The 22,261-nt window shown below is 35.4% G+C and overlaps 2 pseudogenes across 2 annotated transcripts in view; both read left to right on the forward strand.

The window, feature by feature from the left end:
- Positions 1 to 22,261, forward strand: part of LOC309803326 (ankyrin repeat domain-containing protein 26-like) — a 361,186-nt pseudogene that overhangs the window by 40,006 nt on the left and 298,919 nt on the right. The gene's annotated exons all lie outside the window — the stretch shown is intronic.
- The window catches only part of LOC309803323 (ankyrin repeat domain-containing protein 26-like), a 38,425-nt pseudogene continuing 17,902 nt past the window's right edge, over positions 1,739 to 22,261 (forward strand). The window contains exons 1-11 of the transcript in view: positions 1,739 to 2,214; positions 3,935 to 4,086; positions 6,033 to 6,066; positions 6,349 to 6,490; positions 7,973 to 8,186; positions 10,045 to 10,228; positions 10,839 to 10,976; positions 13,582 to 14,538; positions 15,926 to 16,078; positions 18,924 to 18,994; positions 19,336 to 19,429. The product of the transcript in view is annotated as an ankyrin repeat domain-containing protein 26-like (transcript). The remainder of the gene's footprint in view (positions 2,215 to 3,934; positions 4,087 to 6,032; positions 6,067 to 6,348; positions 6,491 to 7,972; positions 8,187 to 10,044; positions 10,229 to 10,838; positions 10,977 to 13,581; positions 14,539 to 15,925; positions 16,079 to 18,923; positions 18,995 to 19,335; positions 19,430 to 22,261) is intronic.

Raw genomic sequence — 22,261 nt, forward strand, 5'->3', positions numbered from 1 at the left:
TCAAATACTGAATCGTATGATTAAGCAGTTGAAATTATGAACAGTATATCAGTGATGGTCCGTGAGTTAGATTCATGGAAGGAGAAATCATTCCCAGCTGTTCAAAATTTGCAGTTTCAAATTGCCAGTCACTAATGCCAAGATTAAAGATTTATTCTGTCTTGTGACCTCTATGTAATCGACCTAAAGATCTACATTCAGGGAGAGAAGGGGTCATACAATCAACCCAATTGCCTATTAAGGAAGCAGACCTTCCAGAATTGGACCTTTGTTGTTAGGGTACAAACAATAACTTTCTAATTTATTTCATTTCAGGGTAGGAAACCAGTAAATAATATTAAACAATGTTTTATCCACTTTCATTAGTGGATATTAGAATATAATATAACTGAATGAAAGCAGGTATTATATCAACGTATAATACTATCATAGTATATAATTTGCATTAAAATTTAGGAATTTGTTCCTCTTTCTGATTGGTATTAATTGATTTTGGCTCCTAGTAATTTAAGGTTTGTCTATTCTCCAGTTACTAGTCCTTAAAAAAAAATGCTTACGTGCACATAGGGACTTTTTAAGGTACGGTGAGGTGAAATATTTTTAAGTAAGGAAGCCTTTGTAACATTAAAAATCATCTCCTAATTCATTTTTGGTAGATTTAACATATATGAATTATTTAGTTCAAACAAACAGTGACAAAATTGGGTTTGTGAGTTCATGTTTTTCTCCTGTTTCAGGCTAAGGCAAGTTATTTTTCACTTCTTAGTTGTAATCCAGTGATTTGTGAGTAGCTAAACATAGATTAAGAAGTTTAATGGTTAAAGTTTAATTATTTTCTAATTTTTCTTTGTCCGTACTTGATTACTTAAGGATAAAGTTATTTTACAAACATGTACCCTGACAGAAAAGACATCTGAAAATCAAATCAAGCCAATTGATCTTCCGCTTTTGCATCTGCAAAAAATGCCTCAAGAACCAGAAATGAATAAGGAATGTGATAGAGAGGACATATCTGTATGTTCAGGACTTCCTTGTGTACAAAAGCATGAGGAAATGTGGATCAAACGAGGCAAATTAGGGTGGAAAAATAACTTCAAACGCATCACAAATAAGTTAAAGTGGAAGTTTGGTGGAACTTTTGAAAAATACAAAATTACTGTTTGTCCTGAGGAAGAGCCACTACATGATAACCCTAAAGAAGGAGCAAACATAAAGGAAATACCTTCTAATTTGACAAATAATATACCTGACTGTCAGGCAAAAGATGCATTTGGAGTATCTGTCTCTCTAGCATTCCAAGCATTTCCTGAACAAAAAGAACCCAGTCTTGAAAATGTTTTTCCATCTTATTTAACCTCTGGGTCTTGGGGACATTCTTGTCCATCATCTTCACAGCTTTATTTAAATGAAAATAAATTGGACTATGAAAGTGATAAACCAGACACTGAACATGTTTTTAACAAAAATGAGGAGAGTTTTTATAATGATACAGAAAATAAAAAAGTAGGGCCTCCCTGGTGGCGCAGTGGTTGAGAGTCCGCCTGCCGATGCAGGGGATACGGGTTCGTGCCCCGGTCTGGGAGGATCCCATATGCCGCGGAGCGGCTGGGCCCGTGAGCCATGGCCGCTGGGCCTGCGCGTCCGGAGCCTGTGCTCCGCAACGGGGGAGGCCACAACAGTGAGAGGCCCGCATACCGCAAAAAAAAAAAAAAAAAAAAAAAAAAAAAAAGAGTAAGGGACTCAGTAGTTATTTGAAATGCAAGAAGACCAAGAGTTTGATATGCAAATGTTACAAAATATGAACCAAAATACCACTAATTGGAAATTAGACTCGGATGTATACCTCAGTCTAGTGATCCCAAAAGACTTTTTGATTTATGGCTTGCCCGCTCCAATGAAATGAAACACATGATTCAAATAAAAAGTCGTGATATTTCTGCTGTTACAAATACTTATAAGAAAACCAAACCAATACAAGACTGGTTCCAGAAGCCATTGCTTGCAGATAATTGCAGTGCTAATAACTATAAAAGCATGCAACCTGAATTAGAAAATGGGAGTTCTTCTCCACCGAATAGTAACAGAACATCCAAAGTGTATCTAAATGAAGAATTACAGCAAGATATGCAAAGGCTTAAGAATGAGATAGGCATGTTACAAGTAGAGTTCCTGGCTTTGGAAAAAGAGAAAATTCAACTTCAAAAAGAGATAGAGGTTCATTTGCTGCTACTTTGTTCTTTCTCTTTATCAATGATCTCTGATCCATTCTGATTTTCCACTTAGTAATAAAATGGGGTCAGCTAAATAGGTAATTGTGTAGAAATAGATTACTTCTGCCATCTAAATAATAGGAAACTATTTTCATGGCTTTTGTTCCTTAATCAACCTAAGTCTCTCTCTGTCAGTCTTTCATATGAACTGGGAAACTAATTTAGCTACATACCATGTGACCTTCTGAGCCAGAATTTCCACAAAGGAAATTGCTTAAGAAATATAATAAGCTAGGGTTTGGGGTTTTTTTTTAATCTATTGGGTTTTAAATATAAATTACACTCTATGGTATGGGAAGGAAGCAGTGACTGAAAGAAGGGACATAAACACGTATTCCTGCTAAACTGATCTCTTTATTGTGCTTTAGTGTATGCGGTCTTCTTTGCTTTACTCAATCTCTTGGCCCTTAGAATTCCAACATGGCCACTTCAAGATATTTTTAATAACAAATACATGTACTCCCACATATTCTTTAATCACCACTCTCAGATGTTTCTGTTGAGTCAGACCTTTACATTGTGTTGTTTAATAAAATGTGGTAAGTTTTGACATGTATGATTTTATCATTTAGGTAGTATAAACCCTCAGCAAAACAAATTCAGTATTTATCTCCAAAGGAGAAAACTGAGTTTTGATGTGCAATGAGGGTTTTTTTTTCCTTCCAGTAATAGATTTTTTAATTTGTTTGTTTGCTCTTTTGTGTAAGAGGTGCATTGACTGAGTTTTAAAGTAGACAAAAATCTGTAGATATTCTCCTTTGAAAGAAAAAGAGATGAGCCCTACCCCCAACTGAGGCATTAAATTACTTTGCCAAAGTCACACTTTTAACTTATCTGATTAATCTGATGAATTCATTTGGTAATTTATCAGATTCAGGGTTACAGAATTGTATCATCTCTTTTGGTGCCATGAAATGATAGGAAATGCCACTTTAGGGGCTTTGGACAAATCATTGAACCTTTCTTGGTTTTATTCCCATTATTGGTAAATAGTGGGGCTAAAGTAGATAATTGCTTCTGTACCCTTTAGCTCTAAAATTTCATGGTTATTGAATGTGAAATTGGGAGGCATTACTCATTTTCCAGAATTCCACACTAACTAGCAATTCATCAATTTCACTCTACTCCTGTTTTTTGGTAAACTTTGGTTCATATATTTTAGTGAACACCATCACTTTTTTGATATTCCCAGGATCCAAATGAAAAAAGAATTGTAAAAGGCAGTGGGGGAAGAATAGCTTCAGTGCAGAAAGAAGGATGTTTCCTTTTTGTTACTGAAGCACCAAGGTGTCCCGTCCTCTAAATTTGGCTGTTTAATGCAAAATCCAGGTGGTAAAGACCAAAGAGGACAAATTTTGTGTCTTTGTCTCTTTATTTCTCTGTCTCTGCCATCAGACAGGGAAGAGTGGATGTGAATAGCTGCACCACATTAAGAAAGCCCTTTTTGAAATTTTTAAAATTTTATTTCTTTTCCTCAAACAGAAAGAAGCAGACTTTACAAAAATTTCAATGACTTGTAATTAAAAAAATTAAAGTAAGCACAAAACTATTTTTATTGCTTAAAGCCGGGGCAAACTCTGAGTCAAGTAATTAATGACAATGAAAAGGTCTTTATAATGAATAAGGTAATAACAATTATATGTAGTGTCAAACTTTCATTAAAGGTTGAAGAAGCAAAGAAGAAGCACAAAAGTAGTGAAATGGAAGTATCAGAAAACATATATGATGCTGATGATAGTGGATTAATTCAACAGAGAAAGAGCAGAAAAACTAATAACCAACAGTTTCCTACCATGGAGAATGAAGATTCTGATAGGTAAGCCTATGTCAGTATTTAACAATAGATAATTGTTATTTTCCTATAAAACAAGTTCTCATTTGAGCTAATGTTCATGATTAACAAATTTTATATTTTTCTAGGGTTATAGTTATTTCTAATACTCTTGTCCTTTAGCCTTAATACTAGAGTTAATTGGTTAACACACCACCGTATTACAGTATTAGAGTATTCTGGATTTGACTGTATACTTACCTTTACCAGTGTGTTGTATATTTAAATATATTTTATGTTACTAATTAGCGTCCTTTGATTTCAGCTTGAAGACTCCTTTCATCATTTCTTGTGAGGCAGGTCTAGTGGTGATGACCTCCCTCAGCTTTGCTTTGTTTGGGAAAGCCTTTATCTCTCCTTCATTTCTGAAAGACAACTTTTCTGGATGGAGTATTCTTGGTTGGCAGTTTTTTTCTTTTAGCACTTTGAATATGTCGTCCTACTCTCTTGAAATCCATTGATAGACTTATGGGGGTTCCCTTATAATTTACAAGCCTCTTTACTTTTGCTGCTTTTAAGACTCTCTCTTTGTCTTTGATTTTTGACAGTTTTGTTATAATGTCTCCTGGCGAGGATTTCTTTAAGTTGAGTTTGCTTGGTGACCTATGTGCTTTAGGAACTTGGATATCCAAATTTCTCGCCAGGTTTAGGAAGTTCTGAACCATTTTTTCTTTAAATAAGCTTCTGCCACCTTCTCCCTATCTTCTCTTTCTGGAACTGCAATGATTTATGAATTATTTCCTTTGATGGTATATGGTGATTCATGTAGGCTTTCTTCCCACTTTTTCATTCTTTTTTTCTTTATTCTCCTCTGATTGGATAATTTTAAAGCTCCTGTCTCTTAACTCACAGATTCTTTCTTCTGTTTGATCCATTCTGCTGTCAGTGCTCTTTATTGCATTTTTCCTTTCATTCATTGTATTCTTCAGCTCCAAAACTTCCATTTGGTTATTTTTTATTATTTCTATCTCTTTGTTAAACTCCTCATCTTGTTTGTATATTACTTTCCTGATTTTATTGGGTTGTCTTTCTGTGTTTTCTTGTAGCTCACTGAGTTTCCTTAAAACTACTATTTTGAATTCTCTATCAGGTAGATTGCAGTTCTCCATGTCTTTGGGATTTGTTACTGGAAAATTATTGTGATCTTTTGGTAGTGTCATGTTTTCTTGATTTTTTTATGTTACTTGAAGTTTTTCATTGCTGTCTTTGAATTTGAAGTAGCAGTCACCTCTTCCAGTCTTTAATAACTGCCCTCTCCAATGTATCCCAACTTGCATTTTTTTGTTCCAGTGGTATGCTGGCACTTCTCTGTTGGAAACCTGGATTTCCACAAAGGCTCTCTTGTCTGTGGGTGATTGTCTCAGACAGTGTTTTCCAGGGGTTCCCTGGACGTTGCTAAGAGTGGCTGGAGCCAGTTCATGGGCCATGCAGGGTCCACAGCTGGGCTGTGGTCTGCATGTCTGTTACCACTTGGGTGGGCAGGACTCTTCCCAGGTCCCTTGGTTTATGGTGCTGGATCCTGCAACTGCCACAAAGCCACTTTTGTCTGTGGATAGATGCCAAATTGTTGCTGGTGGTGGAGGGATACTATGAGGTACCTATTTTTCAGCCCTGATGCTGACATGACCCCAACATGTGGGTGATTAAAAGTAAAAAAGTAAAAACCCTTGTATATTTCTTCCTATCAAATAATGCAAGTAACATTATGTTTTTCCTTTGATTGTCAGCTTAATCTAATTTAATGCTTTGTTAATATTATTATGGTGTATTTTCTTTGTCCTTTAATGTTACTCTTTCTATTTATTTTTTAATCTCTTTTATAGAAAATTAATTACCAATGCAATGATTTTATGTAAAAAACAATAGGTTTAGGTGTTCTTTGGATTTTAAGTATTTAATATTTGCCTGAAAAGAATCGTTTGTTTTTTCAGGGCTACAAAGGAAACATTTAATGAAAAGAACAAGGTAGAGTAAAAAACTAATTATAAAACATATTATCCTGTAGTAAAAAATTACTTTGTGAAAGGTATAGTGGAAAAATAGAAAATCTTCCTTTGTTGTAGAAACATTTACTTTGAAAAAATTATTTAGAATCACTGTTGATAAAATTATCCCTTTGATAAAAATCTGTTCTTTTAAGAAGTATCTGTGTTTTTCTTTAATAAAGAGATATTTATCACCTCTGTACACTTAGTATATTTTATAAGTATTTTGGGGACATTGTGAAATAGTATTTTTTATTTGTAGGTCAAAGAGCAAATTAATTCTATGGATGACCTTGATGACTTAACTCAGTCATCTGAAACAGCTTTTAAGGATTGCCAGATGCTTTACTCTAATCATAAGAATTTCATGTTGCTAATAGAACATCTTGGCATGGAGTGTAAAGGTAGGACCATGGTATAAATATGTATATTTATATGTATATTTTTGTGTATACTGTTGTAATATTTGGTAGAATTCACCAGTGTAGCCATTTGGGCCTGGAATTTTCTTTGTGGGAAGGTCTTTAAGTAGGACTTTAGTTTCTTTTTTAGATATAGGGCTATTTAGTTTATTTGTTCTTTCTTTTTTTTTTTTTTTTTGTGGTACACGGGCCTCTCACTGCTGTGGCCTCTCCTGTTGCGGAGCACAGGCTCCAACACGCAGGCTCGGCGGCCATGGCTCATGGGCCCAGCCGTTCCATGGCATGTGGGATCTTCCTGGACCCAGGCACGAACCCGTGTCCCCTGTATCGGCAGGTGGACTCTCAACCCTTGCGCCACCAGGGAAGCCCTATTTGTTCTTTCTTGATTGAGCTTTGGTATTTTCCCTCTTTCAAGGAATTTATTTCTTATAGGTGCATACAGTTGGGTCTTGCTTTTTGCTGCAGTCTGACAATCTGCTTTTTCTTAAAAATTAATTAATTTATTTATTTGTTTATTTTTGGCTGTGTTGGGTCTTCATTGCTGCGCACAGGCTTTCTCTAGTTACGGCGAGGGGAGGCTACTCTTCATTGTGGTGCACAGGCTTCTCATTGCGGTGGCTTCCCTTGCTGTGGAGCACAGGCTGTAGGCCCATGGGCTTCAGTAATTGTGGCATGTCGGCTCAGTCGTTGTGGCACATGGGTTTAGTTGCTCCATGACATGTGGGAGGACCAGGGCTCAAACCTGTGTCTCCTGCATTGACAGGTGGATTCCTGACCACTGTTCCACCAGTGAAGTCCCTGACAATCTGCTTTTTAATTGAGGTTTTCAGACCATTTTCACTTAATGTGATTATTGATACAGTAGGTATGAATCTGTCATTATGCTGTTTGATTTCTGTTTATCCCATCTGTTCTTTGTTGCCCTTTTCTTTTTCTGCCATCTTTTAGATTAATCAAGTAATTTTTATGATGTAGTTTTATTTCTTTTTTGTTTTTTTGGTTTATTAACTGTAACTCTTTTGTTTCACTATTTTAGTGGTTGCTTTAGGGTTTACAGTATTTTACTTAGGGTTATCACAGTCCACCTTCAAGTAATATTGTACCACATCATATATAGGATAAGAATATTACAAAATAGTTTACTTCCACTTCTTCTCTCCTTGCCAGATCCTCCTGGATCTGTGGGATTGTAGTTTTCATTAAGTTTAGAAAGTTGTTGGCCATTCTTTTCTTCAAATATTTTTTTTTTCTGTTTCTTTCCTCCACCTCTTTGGGGCATTGTGTATTTAGCCACTTGAATTCCTGGTCAGGGATTTAAGGTCCCGCATGCTGTGCAGCATGGCCAAAAAAAAAAAAAATGTATTTGTTCAATGTATGGATGAGTGAAGGTGAAAATGCACAGTGCTTTATACATAAAAATTACTCATATATTTCATTTCTATCTTTGTTTTCTTCCTAATGCAGATTCTGTTAGCTTATTGAAAATTCAGGATGCAGTTCCTTCATATGAAAGATTAATAGAACTTAAGAAATATTACTGTGAACTACTTACAGGAAAAAATAAAAAAATGGAAAGTAAGGTTACTGGGCTACCCAAGGAGCTATCAGAAACAAAAGAAATGAAATCACAGTTAGAGCATCAAAAAGTGGAGTGGGAACAAGTGCTCTGCAGCTTGAGGTATTGAACATCTTGGTTTTCAAGAAATATTTGAACGGTTTTTATTTACTGTAATACTACAGATGTGTATTTACTTTAATACTACGGGAAGTTTTATAATTGCTAACTTGCCTGCTTGGATTTTACAGGGGAGAAAACTTCATTAGTATTGTGGAGTATGAAATTCTTGGAAATAATAGAGCAAGTTCTTAACAGTGGATACTTCTACTAATAATTTAATGTATATATTTCCAAATCATCATTTTCATGGCCATACAGAAGTCCTCCATACGAAGCCTCATTTTTTTTGTAATATCTTTTCTTTAATTTTATTTTTTTATACAGCAGGTTCTTATTAGTTATCCATTTTATACATATTAGTGTATACATGTCAATCCCAAGCTCCAAGTTCATCCCACCCCCCTGCTTTCCCCCATTGGTGTCTATACGTTTGTTCTCTACATCTGTGTCTCTATTTCTGCCTTGCAAACCAGTTTACCTGTACCATTTTTGTAGATTCCACATATATGTGTTAATATGCATATTTGTTTTTCTCTTTCTGACTTACTTCACTCTGTATGACAGTCCCTAGATCCAACCACGTCTCAAAAAGTGACCCAATTTCGTTCCTTTTTATGGCTCAGTAATATTCCATTGTATATATGTGCCACATCTTCTTTATCCATTCGTCTGTTGATGGGCATTTACATTGCTTCCATGACCTGGCTATTGTAAATAGTGCTTCAATGAACATTGGGGTGCTTGTGTCTTTTTGAATTATGGTCATTATTTGTTTAGCAAATTGAATGTCAGTTATTTTTCATTTTTCTGTATTATATTTAATGCTACAAGGAATGTCTCTTCTATAAATTCATTTCTACATTTCTGATTATTTATTTTGAATAAATTCTTTAATATTGTGTTATTTGGTTAAAGTATGAGAACTTTTTAAAAAGGTCTTTGATCCATGTTTCTAAATTGTTCTCCAGAAAGTTTATATTTCTTTATACTCCCACCCACAGAAGTATGAAATGGCCATTTTTCTCAAGATAAAATTTTTAAAAACATTTATGTAGTTTTATTCTTAACATATGCATGGATGAAATAAAAGGTAAAAATGGAAGGTGATTACTGAGTAGTTTATTCAATATCTCTTTCATACAGAGATAAAATTAGTTCACAGGTTTGTGCTGAAAGCACAGAATACTCTCTATTTAATTAATTTATATGGATCCTGCCTTACGGGATTTAAAGTTATTTATTAAATAGATAATAATCAACAAGTTGAAAATGTTACAAAAGAAGAAACATAAAAAGTGTGGGGCAACAGATATTAGACTCCCTAGCCTAGTCTTGGATTACAGTGTCTGAAGATATATGTTCTGTAAAAGGCATCTGCAGATTTTATCTGGCACTGTAAGTCATTTAGGGGTACCTGTAGTATTTTATGAAGTTGAAATTTTATTTCTAGTGAACTTATAAACTTGTTTCTAAACAACAGCTTCTCTTTTTAACTAGTAACTAAATTATCTGTCTTAAAGGAGGAGTAATTATGACAGTGTGGAAAACAGGGTAATTTTCGGCCTAACTTCACTGAATAATTTCAAAATTTCTTTCCTACACTATTCACCAGAGTTACTCTTGACTAAAACTTACTTAAGTGGCAGAATGTTTTTTCATTGCTACTTTTCAAGTATATATATCTTTATGAAGAGATTGAAGCGAGGAATTAAAAATATGAGACCTAGAAAGGAAAAAAAAAAACTGGTGAACAGAAATTTCATTAGGATACTAAATCAGCAGGTGAAGAGCCAGATCATAAAATGAACTTTTTATTTTCTAACAAAACACATTTTAAGGTAAGCATATTTAACTGCAGATTCACCCTAAAACAAGAAAAAAAGAAGAGAAGAAATGCTGACAGGTTATATGAAAAAATTAGGGAGCAGTTAAGAAGAAAAGAAGAGCAATACAGTAAAGAAGTTGAAATGAAACAACAACTTGAACTCACTCTCAGAGCACTAGACATGGAACTGAGGACTGTGAGAAATAATCTGAATCAGGTAAGTTAATCTTTGGTGAAAATTTCAAATTTCCAACAGTATTTCCTCAGTATTATTTGTAATATCTCTTTGATTTAATATATATTATTTAGGTTTAAAACAAATAAAAAGTGTTATCTCATCCTAAATATGAACTATGACATTTATAGCTTAAATTATTAATTTCTTGCCATTCTTAGCTTCTAATACATGCTCTGTGTATGTTTTCTGAATGGAGGAATGGAAGGTAAATTGAGCTTAATGATTAACATAATGATTGGCATTTTTGGTCCATTCGAAAGTAATATTCTTAATTCCAATCCATGTGTTAATTTTGGCTTTTTTGTGTTAAAATACAGGGTAAATTGCCTTGAGACTGTGATGGAACTAGTTAAATGCTTTGTAAAAAGATTTTCTTTCACAATACTATATCTCCCTGTATTTTTGCTCTGTGATAAGTTTAGCAGTCATTTAAATTAAAATCTTAAGTTATTCATGTGGGATAAATATCCTTGTGTTTATTTTAAAAGGCTACTTCCTTTTAACAGTTTTTTTTTAAATTCTGCTCTTAAGCTTTTGACTTTTTTTTTTAATGGTATGAGACCAAAAACCTCATGAAATGTGTCTCCAGGTTGTAGAAGAGCGAAATGACGCTCAGAGGCAGCTTTCTCGAGAGCAGAATGCCAGAATTTTACAAGATGGAATCCTGACCAGTCACCTTGCCAAACAAAAGGAGGTAGAAATGACTAATAAGGAAATGAATTCTGAGGTATTTTCTTTAATCATTTTCAAATATTTGTGTGTATGTATCTGTATATGTATATATTTTAAAAACCAATACTATACATCACAGACAGTGTAGAGGATATTTAAAACCTATTTAAGTATATTTGGGGGAGGGGGTTGACGTTTCTCATCCATTGGATATTTAATATTTTTAATTCAAACATAATTGAATTATATTTGATTAAATTTAATTCAAGTAGTATTTTTAATTCAAATCCATTTGTCTGCAACAGTCAAGCAGTGACATACAATAGCCTCATCCAAGGAGCAGCTTTTAATATTTTCCATAGGAACTGATGAACTTTTCATAATCTCAAAACTATTGCTACCATCTAGAAAAGTCTGCACCCTGATGGCGGTTTAGTCAGGGAAGACCATGTGTGCTCCACCATCGACCACACTACCCGACCAAATCCCAGCACTGAATACGTTCTTGCCCTCTGCTTTGGAGTGAACATGTCAATCACTATGCACCTCATCATTTTCAGTGTCTAAATCAGAGTCTGTTCTTGGCTTCACTGTCATTTCTTTAACCAGTACCCCATCAATGACATTTTCACATCACTTACAATTTTTCAGTATCATAAAAGCTGCAACATTAGTTGTAAAAATATATACATATATATATTTTTTGCAGTACGTGGGCCTCTCACTGTTGTAGCCTGTCCCTTTGCGGAGCACAGGCTCCGGACGTGCAGGCTCAGCGGCCATGGCTCACGGGCCCAGCCGCTCCGCGGCATGTGGAATCTTCCTAAACTGGGGCACGAATTCATGTCCCCTGCATCGGCAGGCGGACTCAAAACCACTGTGCCACCGGGGAAGCCCGTAAAAACATTCTTCAGCACTTAAAAAAATTATTTCCTTAGAATAAACTTACAAAATTACCAAAAAAAAAAAGAGAAAACCCCAAAACAAACAAAGCAACATTATGGTTTTTGGCAGTGATTTCACTTCCTTGATAGATTAATAGAGAGGTTAGTTTATCCATTCCACTGATGGTAAGGAGGAAATGTATAGCCAGTTCAGAGACCATCTTTTGGATGTCATTCTTGTACTTGTGAGAAGATTAACACTTTGCTCCATGTGGTGTCCTATTTCAGTACAAGGAACTTTTGAAAATAGTGATAGATATGCCATAATATTTATTTAGTGATAATTTATTGATAAGTATTTTATTTTTAGTGAAACAGTTCATTGTATTTCCCCCTACCTTACTATTTTAAGCATTATGAAGAGAGAATAAAAGTTATTGCAGCAGCGAATAATCTCACGATTTTCTAAGATCTCTATAAATTTTACCTTATTTACCACTAGTGTATGCACCATAGTGAAATATAAGGCTCATTTCATATTTATATGTTTGTACTAGAGAACTAGCTGTGGTTTGGTGTAAGAGGACTCATAGTAAAGTCAGAAGACCTACAGAAAAGCCTGCAGCTTGCTTGTATTTTTGACTTCCTCATTTCCAGGACTGTCATAGCTAAATGAGTTAATTGATGTTTGTAGAAGTGCTTAGTACAGTTATCAGTAGATGTGATTCTTGTAACTGACTATAAAAATATTAGAAAGGTAGAATATTTATGGAATATTCTTAGGACTATATAAATATTAGAAACATAGAATATTTATGGAATATTCTCAGGAAAAAAAATTTTACGAAATTTAATCTGTCGAAATATATACAGAGCTAAGGCTTTTACTATGGGGTAGCTATATAGGTTAGAGAGCAGATGTAATTTTTTTTTAAGCTAGCAGGTGGTATTTTAGTTTATTTTTTATTGAAGTATAGTTGATTTACAATACTGTGTTATTTTCAGGTATACAGCACAGTGATTCAGTTTTATATATATATATATATATATATATACCTTTGTAGATTCTTTTTCCAAATATTGAGTGTAGTTCCCTGTGCTACACAGTAGGTCATTGTGGGTTATCTGTTTTTTATATAGTAGTGTGTATATATTAATCCCAACCTCCTAATGAATCCCTCCCCCCTTTCCCCTTCAGTAACCATAAGTTTGTTTTCTACGTCTGTGAGTCTCTTTCTGTTTTGTAAATAAGTTTATTTGTATCCTTTTTTAAGATTCCATGTATAAGCGATATCATATGATATTTGTCTTTCTGTCTGGCTTACTTCGCTCAGTATGATACTCTCTAGGTCCATCCATGTTGCTGCAAATGGCATTATTTCATTCTGTTTTTATGGCAGAGTAGTATTCCACTGTATAAATATATCACATCAGATGCAATTTTTCAGTGTAGTCAGATTTATTAATCTTTTATTTTAAGCCTTCTGGGTTTGTTATAATTTAGAGAAAGGCCTTTCCAATTCTGAGCTTCTTAAGAATTCTCCTGTGGTTTGTTTTTTACTTTCGTGGGTTCATTGTCTTCAATTAAATTTTTGAACTTTTGAAGATTTCTGCTTGTAAGAAGTCTGAGGTTTGTATCCAACCTTATTTTTTCCAGTTGGATATCCACTTATTGCAGCCTTTTCATTGTATCAACATATAGGTTAGTCTTTCAGAGGAAATCATGAAATGTCAATTTATTGAGTACTAGCTAAAAATCTCCTTTATTTCACTTAGGTGTCCGATAGTCCTGAAAAAGAAAAAGATCTGTTACATAAAAACCACATGTTGCAGGATGAAGTTGCCATGCTAAGACTGGAAATCGACACAATAAAATGTCAGAACCAGGAAAAGGAAAAGAAATATGTTGAGGACATTGAAATTGTAAAAGAAAAGAATGATGATCTTCAAAAGACAATAAAACTGAATGAGGAAACATTAACAAAGACAATATTCCAATATACTGGACAGCTTAATGTTCTGACAGCTGAGAATACAATGCTAAACTCTAAGCTGGAGAATGAAAAACAAAGCAAAGAAAGACTGGAAACAGAAGTGGAATCCTACCGTTCTAGACTGGCTGCTGCGATACATGATCACCATCAAAGTCAGACATCAAAAAGAGACCTGGAACTTGCCTTCCAGAGAGCAAGAGATGAGTGGTTACGCTTGCAGGACAAAATGAATTTTGATGTGTCTAACCTGAAAGATAACAATGAGATGCTTTCCCAGCAACTTTCTCAAGCTGAAAGTAAATTCAGTAGCCTAAAAACCAAGTTCCGTCACACGAGGGATGCTCTCAGAGAAAAGACTTTGGTGTTAGAACGTGTACAGAGAGACCTAAGCCAAGCACAGTGTCAAAAGAAGGAACTTGAACACATGTATCAAAGCGAACAAGGCAAAGTGAATAAATACATTGGAAAGCAGGAATCCTTAGAAGAGAGATTATCTCAACTCCAGAGTGAAAACATATTGCTCAGACAGCAACTGGATGATGCGCAAAACAAAGCCGACAGTAGAGAGAAGACAGTAATTAACATCCAAGACCAGTTTCAGGAGATTGTGAAAAAACTTCAAGCTGAAAGTGAAAAACAAGGTCTGATGCTGGAGGAAAGGAACAAGGAGTTAATCAATGAATGTAATCATTTAAAAGAGAGAATGTATCAGTATGAAAATGAGAAAACAGAAAGAGAAGTAAGTATCCAAGAAGAGAAATAATTCTCAGACTTCCTGAAAGAAAATTCAAAGTGATTTTGATTATGGCTAAATGTTGAATCTAGTTGAATAGAAATAATATATAGACTATAAATCTATAGACTGTAAATCAGCCTAAAAGCATACCTTGTATCCAGCAAATAAAGAATTAGACCTGAGAGGTGCTTTACTTTGAGTAGAGACATTGTGTCACCTATGAAATTTTAAGAGATTAAGTTATAAATTGTTAATGGGTATAGACAGGTATTAGTAATTTACTCTTCTACTGCTAAGCTAATAATTTTAATCTTTATGTCACCACATTTTAGTATCATGAGGAAGCAGATAAATGAAACGCTCAGATCTAAAATGAATTATTTTGAAATTAAGGTTCAGTTGTGTGTATTACCTTGACAGTCAATTCCAGATTTCCCAAATGAACTGATGTGTCGATGCCATATCTCATAGTACTTTTCCTTCAGTAGCTTGTCATAACTTTTTAGTTGATATAATTTTATTTTTATTCATGTCAATTTGAATTAATTTGGGAAATAGTTCAGCCTCAAACCATGTATTCTTATGACCTCTCAACTCTTTAAAGGCATCTACTTTTCATTATAATTTGGGATTAAAGTAGTGAGCTTTAGCAAAACTATACTTGATTTAATCTTCCCACTTCTATTTATAATTTACTTGGAACATTTTTACAAATAATTTGCTCATAATTCTCATTTCAAGGCTCAGTTACTATCATTTGGATATAAATCTGTCCAATACAAAGAGAATTGTAGCTCTCTGTGACTTATTAATTTGCCATTGGACTCCCATTTTCAGACTAGTGAGGGGTGGCAGATTCATGAGTAGCAGGAATAGGATGGGGGACAGGGTCATAGGGGCTGCTATCGGGAGGCAGAGGGAGGCCCTGAAGGTCTCATTTTAATTCTAGGAATTAAAATGGGAATGACCTCATTTTAATTCTGAGATAGGAATCTATTGAGCACTGGATTGAATATGTGAGGATCTCTGAAGTTAATGGAAGCCTCCAGTAGAGAAGAGGGAAGATGTTCCCACCACTCGTCCCACCTACACACCCATTTCTTTCTGAGACTTGAGGAGGTCCTCAAGCTCAGCAAATTGATCGGGAAGGGCGGGGAGTGGATAGTGGGACTGAATCCATTGTCTAAGTAACTTAATAGCGATAAGGCCGGAGGGTAACACCTTCTGTGTCTTAAACCAAATTCAGTGAGCAGGAAGGTGCACATACAAGAAGGAGACAAATTGATGTCTCTGGTGATAGTTTTCAAAGTACATAGGTTGGAGTTATCTATTATTAACATAACTTAATAATAAGGTAATTTATAAAATCAGTGACAGAGTATCTTATTAGGCACTTGTGAGACAACTTCAACAAGAACTGGCTGATACCCTAAAAAAGCAATCTATGTCAGAGGCTTCACTGGAGGCCACGTCACGTTATCGTACTAATTTAGAAGATGAGGCACAGGATTTAAAGAAAAAATTACGTCAAGTCACAAGTCAGGTATGTATGAAATTTAACGTGTCAATACTTAATGTATAGGATAAAGTGTTTTAGGACACTAATTTTCATGGACGGCTTTCTTTTGTATTTTCGTTACTAGTAAATTTATTACAATTTTGTTATCTTTATAATGCACTTGTTTCTTAAACTCTGACTTTCATCCTGCCGTTTGCATTATATATTTTTTCTTACAATATTTACCCTTAGGAAAGTTGAGAATTGTGCGTGATTCCTCACAGAAGTTGAGAGACTTTTTTTTTCTATTAAACAGTATTTTTTAGTGATATCTCTACTACCATGATGAAGCAAGCCAGATAAAATCAGAGGATAATGTTTAATGGAATGTTCCATAAAATTGTCATTTTTCATCTTCACTTTCATGAATGGATGTAGTATCTGTGTGTATTTATTTCATGGATTTCAGAATAACGTGTGCAGAAAGGTCATTATACAAACCAGTTGAAGTTAGGCATTGCCTTCATTTTCTTTTCATTTTAGATATATTGTAAAACCATAGAGATACTCAGATCGTGTGTAGTATGTACACCCAAAATAGAAAATTAAGAAAATTATCTAGATCCTGCCATTGTATTTTTAAGAAAACTATTGAGATAATTCACATATCATATAATTCACCCATTTAAAATGTGTAGTTCAATCTCTCCTTGTATATTCAGAGAATCGTGCACTTGGCATCAATTATAGAGCATCTCCATCACCCCCAAAGGAAAACTCTGCATCCCTTAGCCATCACCCATGGCCCCCATCTCCCTCAGCCCCAGCAACCACCAGTCTAATCTCTGTCTCTGTAGATGTGCCTATTCTGGGTATTTCATATAAATGGAATCACACAGTATGTGGTCCTTTGTGATTAGCTTTTCTCATTTGATGTAACATTTTCGAGGTTCATCCATGTTATAGCGCATATCAGTACTTCCATTTCTGTATATTGTCGAACAGCACGTTATGTGGCTAAGCCGTTCATCCATTCATCAGTTGATGGGCCTTTGGGTTATTTCCACCTTTGGGCTGTTAATAATGCTGCTGTGAACAGTCATTTACAAGTTACTGTGTGGACATAATTCTTATCTCCCTGCTGTTGGGTTTTATCCTCTGAGTTAATTGGCTGATTTCACCTTTTCTTGGCCTTTACTCATGCTGTCCTTTCTGTCTTTACAGTTTCTTTTCCTCCTGCCTAATCCTCCATTTATTCAGACCTGGCCCCCAGTCTTCTCCATGAAGCTCTCTCTCTGACTATCCTAGCTCTCATTGACCCTGTCATCTAGTCTGTGAAGAAGAGTTTAGCCTTTAATTTTACACTGTTTTAATTTTTTTCATGAGAGAGAATCTTGTCTAAGTATAAATTTGTCTAACAGGGAATATTTATTGATATGCACGGCACCTGTCTTGCATAAATTGAAAATATTTTAGCTTAACAGTTGCTAAGTTACAATTAAGTCCTTTATACCATACCAATAACTTTTTCTTGGAGATATTGATATAATCTTTTATTAAAATGTATTTTAAGCAATTAAATATACAATTAAAAGCTCTTAATCTAATGGAGGAGAATTGTTCAATTAATGCTCTATTTTTTTTTCCCTCACTCTGGAAAAAAAATCTAAATTTGCCTTCCTTCATTATGCAGCCAGAACTGGGGATTTTCACATTGATAGCATTTCACCAACTGTAAAACTCTGTGGATAGCTTCTCCAATATCCATACCACATAACCTTAATTTTCTCATCCGAGTACTTTCTAGACATAACCAGTTGCTGGGAGTGAATTGATTCAGAACTTTGATTTAGCAATAGGGTGATATTTCCATGCCAGTGACATAACCCTTCCTCTGATGGTCATATAAGTTATGTACCACTCAATCCAGGAGTTGCTATTTGCATATTAATCCATGATCACTGCCCACTGAGTAGTACAGAGAGGAAGTAAGTTATAAATTATTATAAGTGGAAAAAAGGACTAGTGGAATCAGTGAAAGTTTTTGAAGTACTGGGCACATACATTCTGGTCCTCATGCTCCCTGTTTACTGCCAATTTCAATGGTATGGAGAATGATTTCAGTGTGACTTGTACAGGAGACCACTTCTGTTGGCATGCCATCTGCCTAAAATATCAAATTGTTTAGAACATAAAATACAGCAATAGTAATAATTCTGATTGTAAACACTTAGCATTTACTATGTGCCACGTACTTCTCTAAATACGTTATGTACACCCCCCCCCCAATTTAATCTTCCCGACATCCCAGTGAGGTCAGTGCTATTATTATCTTCATTTTACGGCTGGAGAAACTGAGACACAGAAAATTTAAGTAATTTGCTCAAGGACATACAGCAAATAAGTGGTGGAATTGGGACTCAGACCCACGCATTCTGGCTCCTGTGTAGATACTACCTCTCACACTAGTCCCTGAAGCATCTGGTTGTCACCAACAGTAGTGTGTAGTGTGAACGTTCATAATCACTGAAAGAGCTGTGGTCATTCACATATGTGGATATTTAAAATTATAGTTGGTATAGAGCGTGGAGTAAAAAATATAAATGTCTTTCCCCATTTGGCCAATTTATAAATTTGTGTATTTATTTGATAAAATATAATTTAAAGCATGAATGATGTTGTGGTTTAGTACGAGAAGTCAGTAACTTGTAAAGGGCCAGATAGTAAATATTTTAGGCTTTGTGGTTCACAAGGTGTCTGTTGTAGCAACTCAACTCTGCTGTTGCAGCAGGAAAGTAGCCATAAACAATATGCAGATGAAAGACATAAAAACAGATGATGGCGGATTTGCTAGATTATCAGTAATTTAAAAAAAATTTTCTCCTTTTAGTTGCAAGAAGCACAGGATCGATGTACAGAGGCCATGAGATGTGCTGAGAAGACGCAGGATCACATCCAAAAGTACAATTTAAAGCAGCACAGAAAATAACTTAAGTATAAGTATAGAGCAGATAAGCAGTATAGTATGAGAATTATATCAGTTATGACAATAAATACATCATTGTAAAGCTGGGTAAACATTTCAGCTTTGAGCTATTTTGAAATGCATAATTTTTCTCCATTATTTCTAAATTTTTCACATTATCCACAGAACACAACTAGAAAACGGCACAATTGCCAAATCATCTACTTTTCAAAATTCTAAGAACGTATGTAATTGAACCTGCAGGTGTTTGTTCAGAAACTGTGTGGTATTTTAAAATCTATGTGTGAGAGTAATTATTTTAAAATATGCATTTTAGGCTTGAAATTGAAAATGCCAACTTAAAAGCTACAGTCAAAAAGCAAGTGAACAAAACTGAAGAGCTTCAGAAAAACCTGTTAAGTACAAGTTCAGTAAGTCAATCTCTTAATTTCTGTCATGCTGAAAAGGAATTTTAATTTTTTTACTAGTAATATATAAGAATATTTTGGACACTATGAAAAGTCTCATTGATAAAAGAGTTTATTTTTATATTGATACTACTTGCTACTGGTAGCATAATTCCTCTTTATAGAGGAAGTTGACTGAAATAATAAAATTGATTTTTATAGTAAGACTTTAATTAAAAAGATGGTGACAGTCCAAAAGCAATATTTTATATATACCACATTTTGTTTATTCATTCATCTGTCAATGAACACTGTGATTTTTCCACCTTCTGGCTATTGTTAATAATGCTGCTATGAACAGTGGTACACAAATATCTGTTTGAGTCCAGAAATTTGAGTAATGATTTGATCTAGAATTCTGAACTTCCCTTGTAATCTAAACCCTCCAGTGCTATTTTGAGAATGAATTACTTTTAACGTTGTAGTTCATTTTCTTTATCAAGAAGGAATACTAGGTCACTATGCAAGCATTTTTCTGAAAGGAATGTATTTTTTCCTTTCTTGGATTTTATTTTACTTTATTTTTTAAAGATTTTTTTGATGTGGACCATTCTTCAAGTCTTTATTGAATTTGATACAATACTGCTTCTGTTTTATGTTTTGGTTTTTTGGCCAGGAGGCATGTGGGATCTTAACTCCCTGACCAGGGATCAAACTTCCTGCATTGGAAGGCAAAGTCTTAACCACTGGACCTCCAGGGAAGTCCCCCTTTTTTCTTTAAAAAAAGAAAAGAGATGCCAGTTTAAAAGTAGAAATGGCTGCTCAATCAGGGCCTTACATAGTAACAGGTGCTCCTAGCATGGCAAGTTCAGGAACAATTTTTCTCCCAGACACTTGAGTTAATCAGCCTTTCAAAGGTGTAACAGCCAGTCTCAGAAAAGACTGATGTGTAATCCAGGATTCCAATTTATCAATGTATAGTGAAAGCTATGTAACTATTTACCAAGCAGAAAGGTTGGTAAAATCTCCTGCCGTTTATACTCTCCTTTGTAGGGGAAGCTACCTATGATTTAAAAATCAGAAGATTCTATTGTGAACCCTAAGTTGGAGGGATGAGGTAGATGCACCTACCAACTCGTTTCTTTCCATCACAATAGTTAGATTCATGCAGTGTCATTATACAGATATACCTGTCAGGGGGACTAGAACATTCTATTGACTGGCCCTTCTTGTGTTCAAAGAAACATTGAAAATTATTTTTTCTAGACTTGATATGCATTAGTCACATTGTATTAGCATACTTTTCATACAAGTGACAATACAATATGTTGACAAAAGGAGTGTCATGTGAATGAGAGTGCCAGATGTCCCCTTACATTGTCAAACACATCTATTCGGGTATCAGAAATTGAAAATTTTGTAAGGATACCCCACACTGATTAAGCGTATTAAAAAAAATAATGAGGGATTTTCTGTAGATTCCTATAGAAATGAGTTAGGATTATGACATAGAATTATTGGCCACTTTAAGGTCTACACAAATCAAAAATTTAATGAGAGAGCTTTTCACCAACTCAGTCAGTAGCCCTGGCTTCTCCTAAAGTTCTCATCTCAGGAATCCCCAGGCCAGAGCCAACCTGAGTTAAGATATATGGTCAGCACAGTGTTGAGATGAAGAATCTGGGCTGGGAAGAAGAGAGAGCTCTAGCTGACTCAAGACTCCAAACAATATAGTTGAGTATTCACCTGAAAGGAGTGTCAGAAGACTTCCATAAGGTCAGGTCTCTATGGAGTAGGAAATCATTCAAAAGAAAAAAAGGGCAGGGACTTCCCTGGTGCAGTGGTTAGGAATCCGCCTGCCAGTGCATTGGACATGGGTTTGATCCCTGGTCCGGGAAGATCCCACATGCCGGGGAGCCACTAAGCCCATGCACCACAACTACTGAGCCTGCACTCTAGAGCCTGCGAGCCACAACTACTGAGCCCATGTGCTGCAACTACTGCAGCCCACGTTCCTAGAGCCTGTGCTCTGCAACAAGAGAAGCCACTGCAGTGAGAAGCCCGCGCACCACAGTGAAGAGAAGCCCCCACTCACCTCAACTAGAAAAAGCCCACACGCAGCAACACAGATCCAATGCAGCCAAAAAAAAAAAAAGAAAAAAGAAGAAAACAAGGGCAAATAATTGATAATCTGATCCTTGTGAAAAACTTTCGCATTGTAAAAGAAAATAAAGACAAAGTATGCTGGTCAACATCCTAAGGGTGAGGTTGCCCTCAAGATTAGAAAATAACACTACACTCAAAGTAACACCAATAAGAATAAACGTAAAGTGTCCAAGAATAGCTCTGTACAAGGATAATCCACACTGAGTAATGGCTCATGAGTGTGGCTGAGGATGTTGTCTATGAGGAGCAAGAAGGGGGAGAGAAAAGTACAGGTGATCTCAGCAAAGGGGTCAAGGCTGGAAAGGTAGGTTAGGGAATCTGGTACGAAGCCTTGAGATGTAAGGAGCCCTGAGAGAATTTAGAAAGAGGATTAGAAAGGGTCAAGGACTGAACATCAAGGATTACTGCCATTCAGACTGAGGTGGGCTCAGAGGAGCAGAGGCAGAGTGTGGTCATGTTCGCAGTTGCTGCTGAGAAGTGAAGCAGGGTAAGGACTGAAGAAGAAACGGTTCTTGATGACCCTCAAAACTTTTAGTGGAGTTACAAGATTGAAAGTCAATTTAGTGTAAAAGAAGAGAATAAGTGATGAAAGATGAATTATGGATGAGACCATGCACTAAAGAATGTAAGAGTCCCGGGCTTCCCTAGTAGTGCAGTGGTTAAGAATCCACCTGCCAATGCAGGGGACAC

The sequence above is a fragment of the Mesoplodon mirus genome, assembly GCF_964341445.2.
Source record: "Mesoplodon mirus genome assembly, chromosome: 4".
NCBI lineage: Eukaryota > Metazoa > Chordata > Mammalia > Artiodactyla > Ziphiidae > Mesoplodon > Mesoplodon mirus.